Raw genomic sequence first — 20,498 nt, forward strand, 5'->3', positions numbered from 1 at the left:
ATAATTCAGTAATCCTGGGACTAAAAGTTCTACCTGGGATTACAACCCCTAATATATACGTATTATATATGCAGGACTGCCCGTACTCTCCGGAAAAGTCATATTACTTCCTCACATTCGAAAAGCTAACTGCCCAAGAGAAAGCCCATATATTAAATGCCCGTCCACAGCGTAAGGACGGGCTGATCGAAATGTGATTGGATACTTAGAGGAAATTCGAGAAAACGAGTTTGCAGAGAAAATTCTCCTCTTACAGTGAGCGGGGACACAATTTTATCACAAAAATACTTTATTTAATTTTAAACTACATTGAAAGTCGTGTTGGTTGTACGTACATGCTTTTTTCTTTAAAGGTAAGGAAAATTATTTCAGATGTATTTTATTCTTATTTTTATCTAATACGATATTTCGATTTGTCACGGCACGAAAGATACTCGTATTTTATTTGGCGTACATATAAATATTATAAATATGTATGAGCTTTATTGATGTATCTAACGCTACAGCGTGAAAAAATTGTATTTTTTTTCACTTTTGAAAAATGAATCTGAAATGGAAACACTTTTAGACAATATATTTATTTCATCAATTTTACGTAAAATATTTTGTTATAAAAGGGACTTTTTTATGTTCTACTTTTATGTTTGTACTGATTATTTATGATCGTCAACATTATCATAATCCTTAAGCTATTTACTGTTGAATGTCAGCCTCTCTAAGATGATTTCATTATTATTGGTCATATGCGATGCATTACCACGTTTCTGGAGAACTTAACTGAGCAATAATTAGTGAATTCAGCGCATTTTAAGTTTACCTTTTGGGAGTCTTATATCTTTTTTGATTGTCTCTTACTTGAGATATTTCACAGCTCATTTTTATTGGACGTTTTTAGAAAATTACGTGATGTAATTGTACCCTTGTCTGTTCCTTTATTTATTAATTATGCCGTTTTCATCCGTACGGGTTATACCCAGCATGCATGTTTTTATGCTGCATTGTGATACATGACATTTTCTCTTTAATCAGTGATTATTTTTATTTTAAATTCCGAGAAAAAAGATAGCCAACTTTGTGGTTAATTTAAGGTAATGATATTAATAACTCAGTGATTACCAACATTTTTTGTTTGGCGGAACTCTTGAAATATTTTTTTTAAATCTCGTGGAACGTCTACTTGACTGACAATCATAAAGATTCAGGATGATAAATTACAAAATGGCTGTGATAGGCAGTGACATACCTTAGCAGAAAGTTAACCGTAAGCAAACTCAAATTACGAACCTTACTATTTTGATGTTAAATGTCATCTAAATTCCTTCTCAAAAACAGATATCTGCATAATTTTTTTTAACATAATGGTTAACACCTCTATAGTCTATAGCCAGCAATATGACATTAACGCAGCAGGCGAAAATTTGGTTTTCTTTAAATCATCTACGGTCAAAAGTTGTATTATTTCTATTTTTTCTTTCTTAATTTTCCGTCTTCTTAGAATGACTTGCCCTAAGCAACGCACAACCTGCCTACCGGTAGAGTATGTCACTGTCAGTAGTGTTAGTAAAAAATACCTAGTAAATACTTCCGTATTAAAAATATATTAGAAGAGTTTTCAATAGAACTGAATTCCTCAATTTGTGTTCCTTTATATAGGTGTTGAAAAACTATGGTGTGATGTCCACACTTAAACAATCTCAACTTTCCAATAGCCCATTACTTAGATGTAGGTTACATGCTTACTTTTAGTCTATTTGAAAAAAGCTGTACTTACTTAACTTTGGGCGAGCTTTTCAAATATTACGTAATATTACTGACCCTGTTGGGAATCACTACACTAAAAACTACATAGAAGGTATTAATATATTAAAAAAATAATAATTTATAAGTATTAGATTGATCCAGCTGCTTGAATCTTTGTTAAAGAAAGTTTTGCGATAAGACTTGAGTTATTGCAATTCACAAATTTAGAACGAAACTTATACGAAAATGCACCACCAATGTGTCTTTCAGATAATGTATTGCGGAATCCCCCGAGATAGCTGTCGTGTAGTTAAACCCGTGGTCCGCGGTTTGTTTGCAGAATATTGCGCAATTCGCAGGCAGACAATGCTGTGTTCGACAAATTTGATTCGAGCCAACCGACAATTTGAGTATCAATAATCTAATACGGCCAGATGATCCCGCCCCTATAATGCTGCCCCGATCCTACCACCCCCTGACTACATTACCATATCATTATAACGCGGCCGAATTAGCCAGTAATGTATTTTCCGCATAAAGCGGTTGGGGTTTCCGCCCGAAAATGCGATGTGAATACTTGATTAGAGGAACCTCAACAAACGGTTGATGCCACATCCGAAAATGTAGTTTTGTATGAAAGGAACAACTAAGCCACATATTCTTGCCATTATCATCATCGTGACGTTATGCTTTCATATTAGATCTCATGTTCTTCTAGTCAATATTGGACCGAATTCATAATATTATACAATGATAATATTGAATTTACATATTATTGACCAGCCGCAGTTTGTCGTGTACCCGGCTTAACAGTTCTGGCTCGTGGAATATCTAATGATTCATTTATGATGTTTTTTGATAGAAAGGTGACAATATCGGAGGGAAAGATTGAAAATTAGTGCTCAACGCTAAAACAAAGATTACATAAAATCATAATATTTAGAAGTGGAATTGCGCTGTCATTTAAATTTAACTAATAGTGAGGTATAATAATATAAATATATTTATAAATATAAGTATATATCAGTAGAAATATAAAATTATTAAAATTATATGTCTATGAGCATATGGGCGCCAAGTGATTTCTTCAGGAATGGGACAACTGGGTTCCAGTACAATTGGGCGCAGCTCTGTCTAATGAAAGAAATAGACGTTCGTTACGATTTTATACTGAAAGTAGGCAAATAATCTGTTTCTATCTACTACTTAGTAGTTTTAATTCATTTTAATCTTAACATAATGTTTTTTTTTATTGCGGATTGACAATTATCATGCCTAAGGCTTTATATAAAAATAAAAAAACTCTCTTCTCGTTGGAATTTAAAAATATGCACAATTAAATCATTATTTACGTTTGGACGTTTAAATTCACACCAAGTATTAAATGATAATACAATAATTTAAATATATGTAATATTATTAAATATATATTTTAAAAGTACCTATAATTCACGAATGGCTATTTATTTTCAAATTTCATTCGATTGCGTGGCGCCCAGCTGTTCCGGCGCCGAATCGTCCTAGTGTGTAAGACATATTTTCCATGTCCGGAAATTTGTACGTATGCAGTTCGCCGTATCACACTTAATCGTAAAATGTTATATCGGATATATATATATATATATATATATATATATATATATATATATATATATAGACTGTCTAACCTCTTTGGGTCGTATAGTACTGAGATAAAATTCATCTCTAAATAAAACACGGTTTTTGTTGGTTCACAGGAAGCCAGCGGCAAATTAATTTTGAAAATAGCCGAAATACTGGATTATTTGTTAGGTTAGGTTAGGTTTTCATTTTTGAATTTATGAATTTTGCAAAACTCGCAAATGAAAATTGAATTAATATTCATATTGAATCTAACTAAAATTGGGGACCGTATAGTATACAGTCATCTCTTTCCGATATGAAAGCTCACGGCAAACTGTGCTACGGTCAAATTTAATATGTAAAATTTACATGTAACCATATTTTTAATTATGCAGTTTGTTAAAAAGAAAATACCGTAACTGTTAGATAATATGACAAATGCTTGGTGTAAGTTGAAATATATATGAAAATAACAATTATTATTTTCTAAGCGGTACAAAATAAAGATAAATGTCTGTAAACAAATATTAGGTGTCATTTTTTATGGTATTTAAAACATGGAAAGGTTAGAATGTACTTAACTGGTTGGTGAATTTCTTAATCTTCCTTTCATTTTAAACTGACTCAGTACATTTTTGGAAAGAGAAATTAGGTACATGTCATGATAACCGAGATTGTATAGGTACTGTCCGAGGGTACCCGTTAATGAAGATTTTTTCAGCATTCCTGTAGATCCAAACAGATTCTAAACCATGTGAGGTCAAGGTTAGAGTTAATAGTAATTCGATAATATGCCCATGACCTTGACATCATAGGCTGAAGAAAATGTTATCAAGGAAGTATTTTTGGACCTTTGAATAAAACGCTGGCGCATTGGAGTCACTGTTAATGTGGAGAAACGCAAATGTTTTACAATTGTATACAAAACAACGTTCATGTATTGTAACACTTTCAGGAGACTTTTAGATGGTCAAAAATTTCGTATATTTGGGATCCTTCATTAACGGTCTTCAGTAGCCTAGAAATCGGAAGTAAGAAACGCTACTACAAGAGAAGGTATACAATACAAACAAAGACACTTGAAATGCTTCTTGTACAAAACACATACGATCACTAATTGTCGTGCATGGCTTGCAAACTTGGTGCATGACAATAAATATGGAAAGAGTATTGGGGTCATTTGAGCGAAGTATGCTGCACGGAATCTTCGGACCCATCAATGACACACAGTCTGGGGTATAGACGGAGCTTTACGCTTTGTACAGGATAATTTACATCGTAATGTAGGTATATGAAATCGAGCCTCTTTAGATGACCAGGCTATGTAAATAGGATAGATGAAACTGACAATGAGGAAGCCGGAAAGCAAATCAATACCTGAATAAAAAGATGAAAGGTTATAAAGAAAGCCAAGACCTATTCAGGGTTGTAGTGTCAGAAAGAAGACAAAAAAGAATTCGACTTTGTTTTATGGCTAAATAATATTTTCGGTAAGTATTTTTTTCATAATTATTATCAATCTGTCACTAGCTGTGCATTTTTATTATTAAATATACGTAATTTTACACCTTCAAAATAGTGTTCAAGTATCCCATAGTATTTGACAACTAAAAAAACCGGGCTTATCTGTTAACACCTTAATAAAATCAAGTGCCATCTATTTATGTCATGATTTATGAAGTATTCGTGAACATCCGTTAAAAAGCTTTTGATATTGACTTCCTTATCACCTGAGGGAGCTTTTACGACTTCCTATAAAAATCACCGCTTTCTAATAACTGCAATGAGCGTTAAGTAATCTAAAGTGACAGTTAAATAACCGATTGTAATTTTATTGCCCACTCTTTATCTTGACTTCGGGAATATCTTTAAATGGGAAAATTCGCTGACGAATTTTCTCTTATATAGATCGCTTAACATTTTTACTGACTTTACAGTGATTAGTTAATTTACTGGCGTTATAGACGAGGTAAAATGTGATAATTGAAATAAGTTTTTTTAACGGTTATTTGATTTTAAAACACACTTTCATCTGCATATCGATAAAAGCATGAAATTAACATACTCAACAACTTTATTTACCTACGGTACTTATGTGAGATGCATGAAATGTCTAATTGAAATTGACGTTAATAATACACTATCTAATCCAATGAATTTAAGTACCTATTCAAGGCTTATTTTGGTAACATCTGCAGATATAATTATGTATGTAATTAACTAATTCGGTGTATCTGAAATTATAGTGGAATGTCATAGTAGAAGTTTGAAGTTATCTTCATATTATTAAAAAAATATATGTAATATGATGTACATATTTTAACACGTAATATGCTACTAAGCCTAATTATCGTAGTGTGACAGTCAGTGGCGAAGACTCGATACTGGGCGATTATTTAAAGTCTACCTTCTTATGAAAAATATTTTTTAATAATGATTATTTTAATTTGCCAACGACATCTATCGTACAATTACGTACAAAGATTGCAACTAATCTAACGATCTAAAGTTTTAAAAAATACGCCATATCGCGTCTTCAACATTGTATTGTATGGATTATTTGCCGGTGAATCCTGGTGTTTTTTTTAATATTCACTTAGTATTAACTAAAATGTCACATGATCTCGACGTGTCCATCTCAGTCTATACAAACTGATAGGCTAGAATAGCTAAGCTTAACCCATTTTCCCATAATATTATGCTCTATGACTACATGTTTATCCAAAATAATTAATAATAAGATAGGTAATTTAAAAAATAATTTCGAGGCGTTTCAATCACATATTATAAATATTGATTGTTTTTAAAAATATTTTATCTCGTGATTTTTATTTATAGACTAAGATAATTTATTCAGTCAGTTATATCAATTGAGATCTGATATTGTACCTAAGTCATTCGTCAGTATTTTAAATAATATATAAGTATTTTAAAATGTCTAAAATTTTACGGGTGAAATTGTAAATTGTTATGGAACAGATAAATAACAACGGATTTTTTCAAAGATGACATGTTTTGAGCGTACTTATATTAGTGTATAAATGTTTAGGAGAAAAGATATTTAAAAACCATCGATCAATTTTACATGGTCATGGTTACATGGTAAGTATATTGTTGTCATTAGTGTGTACCTATTCATCAGTAGTAATATCGGATTATCTTTTTATTTTTCGTAAGTACACCTGACAAGTGTGATTTATCCACAGCCTACCTCTTTCCAAAAGTCATCCTTCACCACTGGTGAAGTTTTTTACAACATCTTTATTCCATTTTGATTTTGATTCCTGCGACGATTTTTTCTTTAATCGTTCAATTACAAAAATCACAGTCTTAATATACGTACTTTATTATTGGGCTTTATCGAAAAGGGCGAGAAAATAGATTCCAAAGAGAAGATATTGAAAAGGTTCATCGGAACCGTACATAAAGATGGCACGTGGCAAGGTAGGTACAACCATAAATTGTGTGTTGTATCTTTCTATCATCTAACATGTGAAAGTGGGGTAACTCTCCCTCGGATGTTTCATGTTTCAAAGCTAGTTGTAGCCTGTTAGTGTTTTCTTTAATATAGCAGATGAAGAGAGAAGGATCTTGAGATCGATACTTAGATTGTATGAAAATATACACGAATCTCAATGACATAGGTAGTTGACGAGCTTGCGGTAGATGAAGTGGAGTGGAAAAGTTTTTTGAAGTCAGTTGAAACTCACATTGTGTTGCATTGTCATATAATATACCTATTTAAATTTATCTTACTCTTCTTCGGCCATGTCCGTCCCTTAGCTGGATCATATGGGCACCACACGGCGCTTCTTGCGTTATTCCAAGTTATACCAGCATCCCGTGGCTTCACCTTATACACTATAAATAGTATTTAGCGGCCTTCCAGGGCAAAGTAATCCGATTGGCTTGAAGAGCAGGTAAGCCGGGATAAGGTTCTCTTTTGGCATCCATAGTATATGGCTGAGCCAGGTCCAACGTCGCCTCTTCACTCTCAACGTTATGGGAGGTTGCGTGGTCTGCTCTATTATCTTCTAATTTATATTCAGTATCCGTCACAAATATCTAAAATTTAAATATTTAATTTTAAAATTTGGCGTAGGTACCTAGACCAGTAGCATTCCAAATAAAAAAAAAACAAATACGAGATAATTATTAATCATACGGTTAATTGTACAAACATTAAATATGTAATAAATTAACAATTACCATAGATTTAAAAGCAATTCATCAGTTTGCATATTTTTCTAGTGCAAGTAAGGGATTATCCAGGGATATTCTAAAATATCGAAATTGTTCAGCGTGGAATTACATCAGCATTTAATATATACAAGCTTTCTTCTAAAGCTTCTAAAGATTCTATTACCACACGAGTGAGTATAAACGTTTTCAATCAGTAATGTGAGGTTTGCATCAGTATGGGAATGTATATTAGGTATGCAATTAAGTAAACCAAAAGAAATAAAGCTCTGTAATCAGAATGTTTCTACAGCTTTTGGAAAATGTGATTGACATCAACGTCCGACGAAACCGTTAATTAAGATTGTAAAGTTAAAGCGTATACTTCTAATGTAATATGGTAAGTTATTTGTAGATAATTCCGTCTACATAGAATTATAAATTATTAAAATTAAATAATTATGATAGATTCAGAAACGTGGAAATTAATTTAATTTAATTAGTAATTTCGAAAAACTATAATTATGTGTTTGAACGTAGAACTAGAAAAACTTTTTAATTAAACAATTTTGGTGTGACGTGAAATCTAATTAGTCTTAAAGTGTTTCATCAACCGAAAAAGGTTGAAAAATATGCTTTAGAGCTGTGTTTCTCAACTGGTGGTCCATGAATTTTTGGCGTCCAAATACATAATTATATGAGAAAACCCGTGCGCCTGTAAGTGTTTGTACATTGTGTGTTTTGTTATTAAAATATTATATTATTGGTATTATTATATGACCGCGATCAGACGTTATTATACGTTACCATATAAATAAAATATTTCTACGTTAGTGTAAGGAAAGACTGCTTTAGAAGATAATAAAATTTTGTAATCATTTTGGTTCGTATAAATAAGTCAATTTATAGCGCCATAGAAGAAGAATGTATCATAATTGATTAATGACACATAGAAAAGTATTTTTACCACGTTTTTCTTAGCTCGTATTCTTGTTTGTCCGGTGGTTGTTTATCCAGTACAAATCTTGCAATCGATTTTAACTAACTTCCCGACTAGCTAGACATTTGAAACTTTTAGAATATATCAAAATACGATGCTAATGCATTTTTTAAAATACCTTTAGCCATCTTTAGGTAGAATTGAATTCATTTTCAGTTAATTCTGTTTTGTATAAAAAAATATTTGTTTGTTTGTTGCAAAATAGTAAAAAAATGATTTGTTGACAATTGCCATATTTTTTCTAAATTATTAATACATAGAATTATCAAGTTTATATGATTCAACAGAAAATTTAAAAACGTGGTAAATAAAAAGTTCTTTTTATCTTGTAATTATTGTTGTTAAAATTAATAATGTAGCAGAAATGGGTCAAGTGTACAAAACTAGTAAGTGTTCGTAGAATCACGTTTATATTTCATAAATATATGTTACAGATGCTTTTGAATGAAAATTTTAAAATGGTCGTTTAGATGCACTGAGAGCCTGATATAATAAAATTCTGTACCTTTGAACCCAGAGGGAATGGCAATTTCTACGGGCAGGAATGGCTGTCGCCAATATTCGTAAACGATAATTCAATTAGTGTCCGTTGTCGGTGCAATTAGCGCAGACATTTCTGCAGTCAAAGGTATGTAGGGTATACATACCTTTGGCTGTTTATTTGTTCGAGCGTTGAAATCTTTTCAACTCTTTCCCGCGCCTTTGCAACGGGTTCCGGTTTTCCAACGCCGGATTTAATTACGACAGCAGTGTAATTTCATTAGGTAATTAACGTAATGAATTGATTGTTATTTTACTGTTAAGTATCTGGGGAATTCAATTAAACAAAAAATACTCCAAGTATCCAGTGTAATATAATTCAGTAATCTACTGTAAAACACTTCTTTATCCTAGAACTAAAAAACCTATTTTTTTTGGAAATCGTATTGAAAATTTATTTAAAATACTATTTAACAAATCGACAAATTAGTTACACAGATATTTTATGGAAATAACAAATAAAACTTATTGTTATTACCTATATTAATACTATCGACCATACTAAACTAGATGAAATTTGAGTTGAAATTCTAATGGATTTAGTCAGTAACGGGTCAGTGTATATTTACCATTGGTGAGTAGGTATGCATATGCCTGACGATGCCGAAAGATCAAGCCTTGGACGCAAAAAACGACTCAAATACATTAGAATTTATACTTTTTGATAATTTCTACGATATTTAAGTTATTAATGTTGATAGATGTTTCAGGCTATAAATCCATCTTAAAAACGACCGTAAGATAATTAGTCTTAATCTCCTTCCTGCTATATCATATGCCTCCATCCAGGTATATCCAAAACTGCTCACCTCCAGTTTAGGATACCAAATGTCTTTAAATTCAATTCGACAATATCCATCAATCTTATATGAGGTCGACCATGTTTTCGCTTGCTTTCCGGCTTCCATACATGCGTGACTCGGCCATCCAATGCGGCTAAACTTAATGTCCTGTACGATGTGTAGACCCCCGTACAAAGTGTATAGCTCGTAATTGTATTCTTATCTCCACCCCGACTGTATGGTTTTGATGGGTCCAAAGATACCATGCAGCACGCTCCGCTCAAAAGAGCCCAACACTCTTTCGAATCATTTGGTCATGTGTATCAGGTCTCAGAGGCAAGCCCGGTCTTAAGGCGATTGGACCGATCGGGACTCGCGGTCAGGGTAGGCTTCGCACCCTCGTCACAAAAAGCTCGATTTCAATTTCTGTCAAATACTTTAGTAAATATAAAACATTTAAATGCGAGGTCCAAACTTTCACGGAAATCGAAAACGACTATCTCTAATGAGGGGATTGTAGGAACTAATTTGAAATTGATTGAAAGGTTTCTGAAAACGTATTAAAAACAAGAACATAGTGGAGGATACGATACGAAGCAATATTGGTAAATTAATAAAAGTGGTCATTTTTTGCTGTCTTCCAATTTTATCTGTTATTATTATTGAATATACTTGGAGTTAAATTTTTGTTAAGGCTATACTTCAGCTGAGGCATGGTCTAAAAAGATCGTGACTAGGCGATGCGTGGATTGTGCATATGACGCAAGCCGAACGAAATATAATTTGTCATAAAAATTCAACATGCGTCCTTTTAATGTTATGTTTATTATTATATTCGTAATAATAAAAGTATATTCAATGAAATGTTTTCTTTTTCATGTACATGCGGAACGTTTTTTAGTCATCTTTACACGATTTAAGAATATATTCCTCCGACGCCATCACAAAGCAAATTGACGTGCTCACACCTCGACTATCGCTATCCGACTGACGACGACTGCGAGATTTCGTTCCACATACTGTTGAAAATTATTTGCCGTTTCACTTATGTACGCTCTTAAATGTGCCGCAGATGCCGTCATGAGATTTTATAATATTCTTTTTAGACCAAACCAAACCTAACCTAACCTACTCGAACCTAATATTACCTAATATAATCTTAGTTTGTGATAATGATGCATCAAAATGTATGAAAATTTCAAATTTTAAATTAACAATTATTGAATCGAAAAGCCTATGCGCCGATAGAAAAGGGTAAGTATTTAGTATAATTATCGATATGGCATGAACTGTTTTCGTAAAAAAATATTATAAAAGCTCATGACGGCATCTGCGGCACAATTACCAATTTTTTTCAATAATTTTTCTAATAAATTCTAATGGATTTAAGTTTTGTACTATTCTATTTGAGTCGGTTTTTGCGACCCGGGTTTCGACTTTTGGTATCTTCAGACACTGCGTACACTCGCCAAAAAGCAAATTAACACTGACTGTTAATTTGCCTTTTGGCGAGTGTACACAGTGCCTGAAGATGCTGAAAGGCAAAACCCGGGTCGCAAAAATCGACTCAAATAGAATAGTACAAAACTTATACCCATTAGCATTTAAATTCAAATTCCATCAAGTACCTTCGGTCGATAGTATTAATATTTTTCTAATAACTTTCTAATTAGTCTTTGGAGTCGTGTGCGATCTTGATGGATCATGTCGACAAAGGAACGGAGCCGATTTATTTATATTCTTACTATAGTAATATTTCTGTTGTTTTCCATGTGAAAGTAGAGCTATTTCGATAGAAAATCCCATTCTATAGGATGGACGACACCAACTCACCCAAAGAAGTCTTCTTTAATAAACTGAAAGAGAATACAAATATTAATGTTATAATTATAAAGCTATACCGGATACCGGATATTTTTACTAAGTGGTAATAGTATGTAGGTATGCGTTACATTGAAAATCAATTTATTTTTGGGACACTTTATTTTCACTTAAGAGAAAGCTTGAAAGCTTAAAACGCAAAAATGTCGCATTTATTTTTACAATTATAGCAACAATCTATTGAATTAAAAAAATTATGATTTTTTGAAAGAATTATTTATTTCCGTAAATTGTAACTACCTTTTTCAAATCGTCATCTCAATACTACAACTAGATAACTTGATTTTCACTGTTTTTCAGATAGCTATTGAATATGATTCTACACTTTTCCTTCTCTACAAAATGATAAAACCAAGTAAGTCAGATGTTATTGGCAATTGTACTAATATTGTGTTTGAAAATATTAGAAAACTTTAAAACCATAAATGCATTAAATAAATAAAATAAAATATCTACAATATTTTTTCATAAAATTGAACATTATCTAATCGTTCCAAATTAGACAGGCATAATTTCCCATTTTTATTTTAAGTTATAATTATAGCCTAAATTTATGTTAATCAAATAAAGTTTAAATTTCATTTTCACAACAATGACCAAATCAGAATTATCTAGTTGTAGTATTGAGGTGACGAAATTTTACTTTACTTACATAAGTGTGTACCCTATTATGCATCAGCAACATATATGATCGCGCCCATGGGTCCCACATCCTGAAACGGGCCCCCAGGCTATGATCTTTGGCGGCCCCCCCTACCTATCGCTAAGGATAAAGGCAGTGTAACGCTCTACAGTAGTGTTTTCCAAATGGTGTACGCGGTAAAATTAATGTGTATATTTAGTGTTTTTTGTATATTTTAATACATCCATTTGAATTATGGAGTTGTCAAGTATCGATACAAAATTAAAAATTATATCGTGCAACTACATAATTTAAAATAATAACATTATGGAAGGAAAATAGCGCAGGCGACTTTTTTTGCTATTAAAGCAAATTTGTGATGTGTGTTTATCTCACTTATCTGGTCGACTCGCCACGCCGGGCCCCTCCTTAGCCCGGGCCCCCAGACTAGAGCCTTGTCAGCCCCCTCCTTGTGGGGGTCATGATCGCGCCACTTCTCTCGGTCCTTCACCATGTCTCGCGCATCCAACCATGTGAGACATGCGGTGCGTCAATCGCTTTTGTAGCACCTAATCCGCTTGTTCACTGCACGAAAATACCACAGTTCTTATGTCTGTAGAGTATAAGGTTCATAACTTTGCACTCCGGCTCTAGGATAAAAACAATGTAATATATTCTGAAAATATTTTTTTACATATATTATCCATCAATTTTATTATTTTTACATATTATATTATTAATACAAGTGAATATAATTTGATCTAGTTTTATGCGAGGTAATCAGGCAAAGAGGCGTATCAGTGTAGGAAAAAGTGCAAAGTTATGAAATATATACTCTACAAAGCATTAGGGGTACACTGGTACGACAGATTTAAGTTTAGTAATTAATTAAATCAACGAAAAACAAGCTCAGACAAGGGTGCAATGGTTGACAAGAAAGTACTATCCAAAGTACAAAATATAAACACTTCAAAAGCTAAAATTTTGGAGTATGTTTTTTATATGATAAACATTCTGTTTTAATTAATTATAAAAACCATTATAAAGCTCATAAATTACATGATTTAGTATAATTAAAGTCATATATTATTACAGTAGTTTTTATGAATAAAATCCGTATTATGAGTGTAATTAAAAATCATTAGGGTCAGAAAATAAAATTTTGTGGTTTAGAATACGTGACTAAAAATTAACCAAAGGCATGCTTGTTTGTAAAAATAATTATACCCCATGTGAGGAATAATTTTAATAACTCAGTTAAAGCCTAAGTTATTGTCCTAATGTGTGATATTTATCACTCAAGTATACATTATTAAAATTTAATACTCACCCTAATTAAGTACTAAATTCCGGAACAAAATTATACGTTAAATTTTTTGGTCGTTTTAGTGTAACCATAAAGTATTATATAACTAATTTCAGACGACTATTATTAATATAATAATTAATTCTTTATTAATAAAGTGAATATTTACTAATTTACATTTAAGGGGGGACCTGCTCGTCAAAGGTCAATTTTAGTTTGTCAATTTATGGTTACGGCCGTATGTTGTAGCTTAGCCACTGGGGAATGACAAAAGAAATGGCGTATTTAAAAAAAACACTACCTTATTCTTAGGTCAATAATTATTATAAAGCAATCAGTATTCATAAGATGTTTATCACACTTGAATGGTCAAAAACGTAGCTTATAATAAGTATCTTTAGAATCATCTTCAAATGTGTTAATCTTGCCGATTTTTTGAATAATAAAATGCCTAATTCTTGTCAAATTTGGGATCACAGAGATTATCAATATAATTTTTTATCGTGAATATTTTACAAAAATTATCTCGTAATAAATTATACTAATGGTTTCATAAATGCGTTTAAAATTAATAAATGTAAAAAATCTTAACACCACTGCACAGTTATGTACCGAAATATGACTATATTCTAAAACATTAGAGCGAGAGGTTTAAAAGAACACTATTTTATGTAACAAAAATAATTTATGCAGTCATCAAATGTTTAAAATAACTATAAAAGTTAATAAGGCTTCAAAATAATATAAATAGATTATCTACAACGTTTAAGGAGTGTCCAGGAACATGGTTTGAAAATACAATAAAAACTCAATTTTGACATACGACGAGCACGTGGGCCGTTAAAGGGATTGTTCTCATTTATTCACTGTCTGGGCGAAATCATGTATCTTCCAAGCATGATTTAAATAATGTGATACTTATATAAACCACTTTTTTTCAATTTCAACTTATAATAATAATTATAAGCAATTGAACTCTTAAATTAAAAAAAAATATTTAGCCCAATTGATTTTTTTTACCATATACGATCATAAGAAGATCATGTGAGCCTCCACATGGTGGAGGTTGTATTAACAGATTTTTATTTTTCACATAAAATGGCTGTTAGCCACTTGTTCAGTCTATTAAATCCATACTCTGACTCCAAACACACAAATTTGAAACCGGGACCCACGACATTTTAAGCCAACACATTACTGCGTGGCCATCGTTTTCACATAATAAAAATTTACATAATAATTTTTATTTTTGTGATTATTTGTGGAATATTGTAGGTTAAATTTAAACAGTTTTTACAACGAATGGTTATTAGCCATTTGGGCAATTAATAGAGTTATAAATTTAAAAAAATTATATTTTGTGGAGTCAGTAAAAGTAAAATATATTTAAGTGAAATTCGTATTGACGGAAGAATAACAATAATTCGTTACGAATCTAGTTCATACAAAAAATACCCTCATTATTATTCCAAATTACGCAGCAGAACAGGAAGATAGTAAAAAAGAGAAAAAAATCTTTTAAAACCTTCGGTAGGATGAAGATTCGTTAGGTATGAGTTTTCTTTTGTAAACCCGTTCGCCCTATGAGATATTCATGTTTGAAATTATGATTTGACTTCTTCGTGAAAAAGGGATAGAGTTTTTTACTTCGATTGCTGACAGAAAATACCACTGTCTAGCTTTCAAACACGATTTACACACGAAGAAGACATGCTTTGCATATCGGTAAGTAAGCAAAAAATAAAGAGACATCTGCATTAGGTTTCGTGTCAAGAATACAGAGTATTTTATTTACTATTGTACTAACTGAATTATTTAAATATTTTATTTATTTATTCAGTAAACATATTATTATTATTATTATTATTGTGGTATTTATTATAGCTATCGGCTAAAATATCATATTTTATTTGATATAAGGTGAAATCAGTGGTTATTTTTCAAAACTGGACATGTCCACTATTCACGCCTCAGAGAAAAATGAACTTTTCAAATAAAAACACAGAGCGAAAACACGCACGCGACAAAAACCAAACTGTCAGATTGTATGACAACATACTTGGTCACGTGACTCAATACAGTCCCACCACTAGCTGAAAGTGACATGTCTTATTTCGAATGTCAACAACGTTGGACGTGTCCCTATTTGAATGTCAACCTACTTTTTGAAATATTTTTTCAATATGAAATTGGTGTTTTGTGGCTATATTTGAAAGTCAACAAAGTGTGTATGACATTATAGAATGATATTCCGATAAAAACTCATTTTTGGCATATAATATTGACATGTCCAGTTTTGAAAGTTAACCATTGAAATAAAAGGTTGTTAAAAATAACTGTTAAATTATTCGACAACTCAATATTAATTATTGGTGTAAACAAAATTTTCGTGTATTAGGTGTCTAATTGGTATTAGCATTGGCTTATTTTTCTGTCTAGGTTTGTTTAGCTTGTTTGAAAATCAGAAAAGATTGTTGCCATTATTAGCGGTGTTTTAGATACTACATTAGATACATAGTTATTAATAAATTTTGCAGTAATTTAGTATTGTATACACATCTTAATTATTGATAGAGAATATCAGCCGGAATGCGATGGACGCAGGTACGAGTTTGAGTAACACATTTTTAATACATATTTGTTCTTATAGGTTTTAACATACAACAAATTGATTCTTTTTGAAGGATTAAACCGGAACCGTTTTCTGATAATAGTATAATAAAGACTGGGCTATTAGGTATTCATATTAGGTTTTATTTAAATAGTGTTATAAATTTCCAAAGTTATCTATAAGGCGTGTACTATAAATAGTGTACAAAACATTTTACCTGGTCCCACATTCTGAGAAGTCAAGGTTCAAGCAATGCTGTATACTGAAAATAGTAAATAAGGGCACCCAGACCTCTTACATTACCGGGTCGCTTGATTTAATTATAGAAAATCAACATTGATTTATAAAACAAAGTACAGATCTGTAAAATATAAACCTCTCTCTACCAAAGTGATTATTTATTGGACGTTACAGTTTGTTTTGGAGATGTTCTAAATTATGTTTAATTTATATCATTGTTTTGTACAATTCTCTTAAGTCAATTAATACATTGATTGATTACATCTTTCACAACATTTAAAAAGAGTATTTACGTAGTAAATTCCTGTAACTTAGGTGGGTACATCCTAACCCAACAATCGGATAAAAGCTTTCTCTCTATGGAGTTCTATCGGGAATTAGGCTCGAAATACGCATTAAAAAGTTGAAGCCACCGGTTTTATGTTTACTTATCGTTTTTAAGACTGTTTGAAAAAGTGAAAGCCCTTGTGGGTTATACAAACAAACTCCCGAGAATTTCAATGTAATCCTCTCCGGGCCTTTGTTTTAAGCACAATCACTTCCCGGCGCCGATCTGTTTGCGCTCATCACTTATGTAGACCAATTTTCAGACAGTTATTCCAGACAAGACTAACAACTACATCAAAATACGCTTCATTACACATACAAATCTAACCAAAATCAACAAATAATAATTAGTATTTTAATATAAAATAATGAATTTTATTAGGTTTAAGTTGATTTTAATATAAAAATGATGTGTGTGAATGTGTCAGTGATTGGAATTGTTATATTGAATGGTCTGCAACCAAACAGGCTTATTTGTGATTCGGCTGCGGCTTCGATCTTCTTGAAATATATTGAACGTTTGCCTGTTGACAACAAGTTAACGAGGACAAATAGAATAAGAGTATGCCCTACACTTTTTCTTTTCCTTATATTTGGTTTTACGGATGTTTTTACACGAGTCGACATAGTACCGTAATGCTCTTATCGGTAAACATTGAAAACAGTTTCCGCACTGATGAAAAAGCAAGTCTTTGAATGTACGACAGTATTGATTATTTTGAGTTACATACCTACTATCTATATTTCATTTAGTTTATATTTTTGTAATATTTTGAAGAAACCCTCTGAATCACACCTCTTGCACAGTGGCGAAGGGAAAAGGTAGGCTGTAAAGATCCGATATTAAACATTGTCTGTCATACGTATTTTATTTTCATTGAACTAATTGTAGATAGTTTTTAAAATTAAATTAAACCATTCGTAAACCAAGCAATAAACAATAGTCAAAATATTAGTCTATCAATAAAATATTTAAAATTATGCCATTAAATCATACATAATTTTAGATATATTATAGATATAAGAATATTTTTTATCTACTCTTATTTGGTTTATGCAGGGCTTATTAAATTTAAAAAAAAAAACTAACACCATCTGTAATAATATGTGTTCATAATTGAATGAAAATGACTGAATAGAAGTGCACTATATTATCGGATCGCCCATTGCATAGGTACCTACTTAAATTATAGTGGTTTGGTTGAGCAGGGCTTAATTGATTTTACCACGTTTTTATTCACGAGCGTATTCTTGTTTGTCCGGTGGTTGTTTATCCAGTACAAATCTTGCAATCGATTTTAACTAACTTCCCGACTAGCTAGACATTAAAAACTTTTAGAATATGTCAGAAAACGATGCCAATGTCTTCTTTTAATACTTTTAGCCATCTTTAAGAAGAATTGATTTCATTTTCAGTTAATTCTGTTTTGTATGAAAAGTTATTTCGGAAGAAATCCGTAATCCAATCCACTATTATTGGTTGCTAAGGGGGTAGTCCTAGCAACTTAATTATTAATATATACGTGTGTTACTATGGAAATCAAAATGGCATTTCAGTATTCTATAATTGTTTGTTGCAAAATAGCAAAAAAATGATTTGTTGACAATTGCCTTATTTGTCCTAAATTATTAGTATATAGAATTGTCAAGTTTATATGATTCAACAGAAAATTTAAAAACGTGTTATATAAAAAGTTCTTTTTATCTTGTAATTATTTTTAACTAACCCCATAATGTGTAATTTGTATTCATTATTCAAGTATTACTGACAATGTTTGGTGTTCCCTAATTATGTCAGATCGAGTCTATCTGAGATATATGCCTTCGAAAACCAGCTAAGTTCTATATAGTTATTTTTTGTTCGAATACCACTCGTTCAAAAAACAAATATTATTCTTATTTGTATTATTTTGACATTAACTTAATTATGTAAGTTATTGTAATTATTTTTTATTCTCCCTGTTGATAAATTTATTTAGTAGTATTGTTTTCAACAGATTTAGCATCTACTTGACAGCAATTCAAAATTATTGATAAAATTAACATTTGTTATTCACCACATTTACGACACATGTTTCGTTTACTTAGTTATAAAAAGCTTGAAAAAGCTCGTATCATAGAAACAATTTTTATATCATGTAATGATTACTCTCGTCATCGGTCGATGTTGGGTCTCGTAGTCCAGTGCACAAGGCGCTGGCCTTTCATCCGGGGCTCGGGCTCGATCCTGTTGAGGTGTTGTAGTGCTAAAAATAATAAATAATTACCTATATATATAAAGTATTATCATTATATATGATAAAAAATTAATTTTATAATTAATTAAATACTAATAAATAATAAATTTTGTAGCCTTTGTGATTTTAACGTATCGATCATCATTTGTTTTGCACGTACCTATACATAATATTATTTGTATAGATTATTAATTTTCTTGATAATCTCAGGTAAACAGAATGCGCATTCAGGAGATATTTAATATTTGTACATACTAATTTAGATTTTCATAAATGTTTTTTTTATTATTCATTTTAAATTGTTATCTCAATTTGTTGGATATCTGAAAAGGAATATCAGTCGTAAGCGCCGGCTAGACGCTCATGTTTTATCACAAGCTTACCTGTGCAAACCGGTTTGTATCGGGAAGCCCGTGTGTATGGACAGGAAACTGTAGCTCGCGGAAACCGAAGTGTTTTTTGCACAAACTATACTGCGTAGGCAAGTCGCTGCCGTCTAGCCGGCGCATAAAATAACGAACTTGCAACAATATGAGAAGGAATCGAATAAATTTATTTACTTGTAATGACATATTATGTCAAAAATTTGCAACCATAATAATTGATAGGTGAGGCATGAGTAGAGAGACGAATCGGTCTATTTCTTTATTTCGTATATGTCGTCTACTTTTGTTTCGTATTTTACGTCGAAAAAGTCGTGGGTAATCGATAGTAATGATTGGATAAAAAGAAAAAGGGCATCTATCCATTTTTGAAATTTACTGCAGCCACTATCTGTGATGTTCAAATAAAAGCAAATTATCATCATCATCAGTCTGAATCTATCCATTGCTGGATGAAGGCCTCTCCAAGCTGATTCCAATTCTCTCGGTCCTGTGCGTTGCGTTGCCAAGTACTTACACATAAATTTATCATTTCATCCATCCAGCGGCCTCTAGGACTACCTTGCGGATGTTTTGTACTTCTTGGATACCACTGGATGACTAAATTTGTCGAACGATTGTCTCTTCTTCGAACTATGTATCCAGCCAATTTCGATTTGAGGTTTTTTGCCAACTCTATTACATCGCAAACCCTTGTCTGCCTTCTTATCCACTCATTCCTCTTTTTGATCTTTCGCGTTAAGCCCAGCATGCACCTCTCCATACCACGTTGTTCTACTCTAAGTTTCTGGATCTCTCTTTCTTTTACTTAGGGTCCATGTTTCACACGCGGTTAAAGTATTTCAGTATGTTATTGTAGATCATATAATTTATAATGTACCCTTTCAAAAGGTTGTAATTATTTTCACCCTCATTTTGCTGTGTGTTAGCGATGGATTGTAGCCATTTTGCTTTTTACCTACTGAGTTATGAATAAAACTGTAATTAAAAAAAAAGAATTAAAAATAAAATCATAATAGGTATAAAATTTTTAGCTTGTAATTCACAG

Source organism: Rhyacophila brunnea, unplaced genomic scaffold, assembly GCF_057557595.1.
Source record: "Rhyacophila brunnea isolate RB1 unplaced genomic scaffold, BYU_Rbru_1.0 scaffold_8, whole genome shotgun sequence".
In the NCBI taxonomy this organism is placed as follows: Eukaryota; Metazoa; Arthropoda; class Insecta; order Trichoptera; family Rhyacophilidae; genus Rhyacophila; species Rhyacophila brunnea.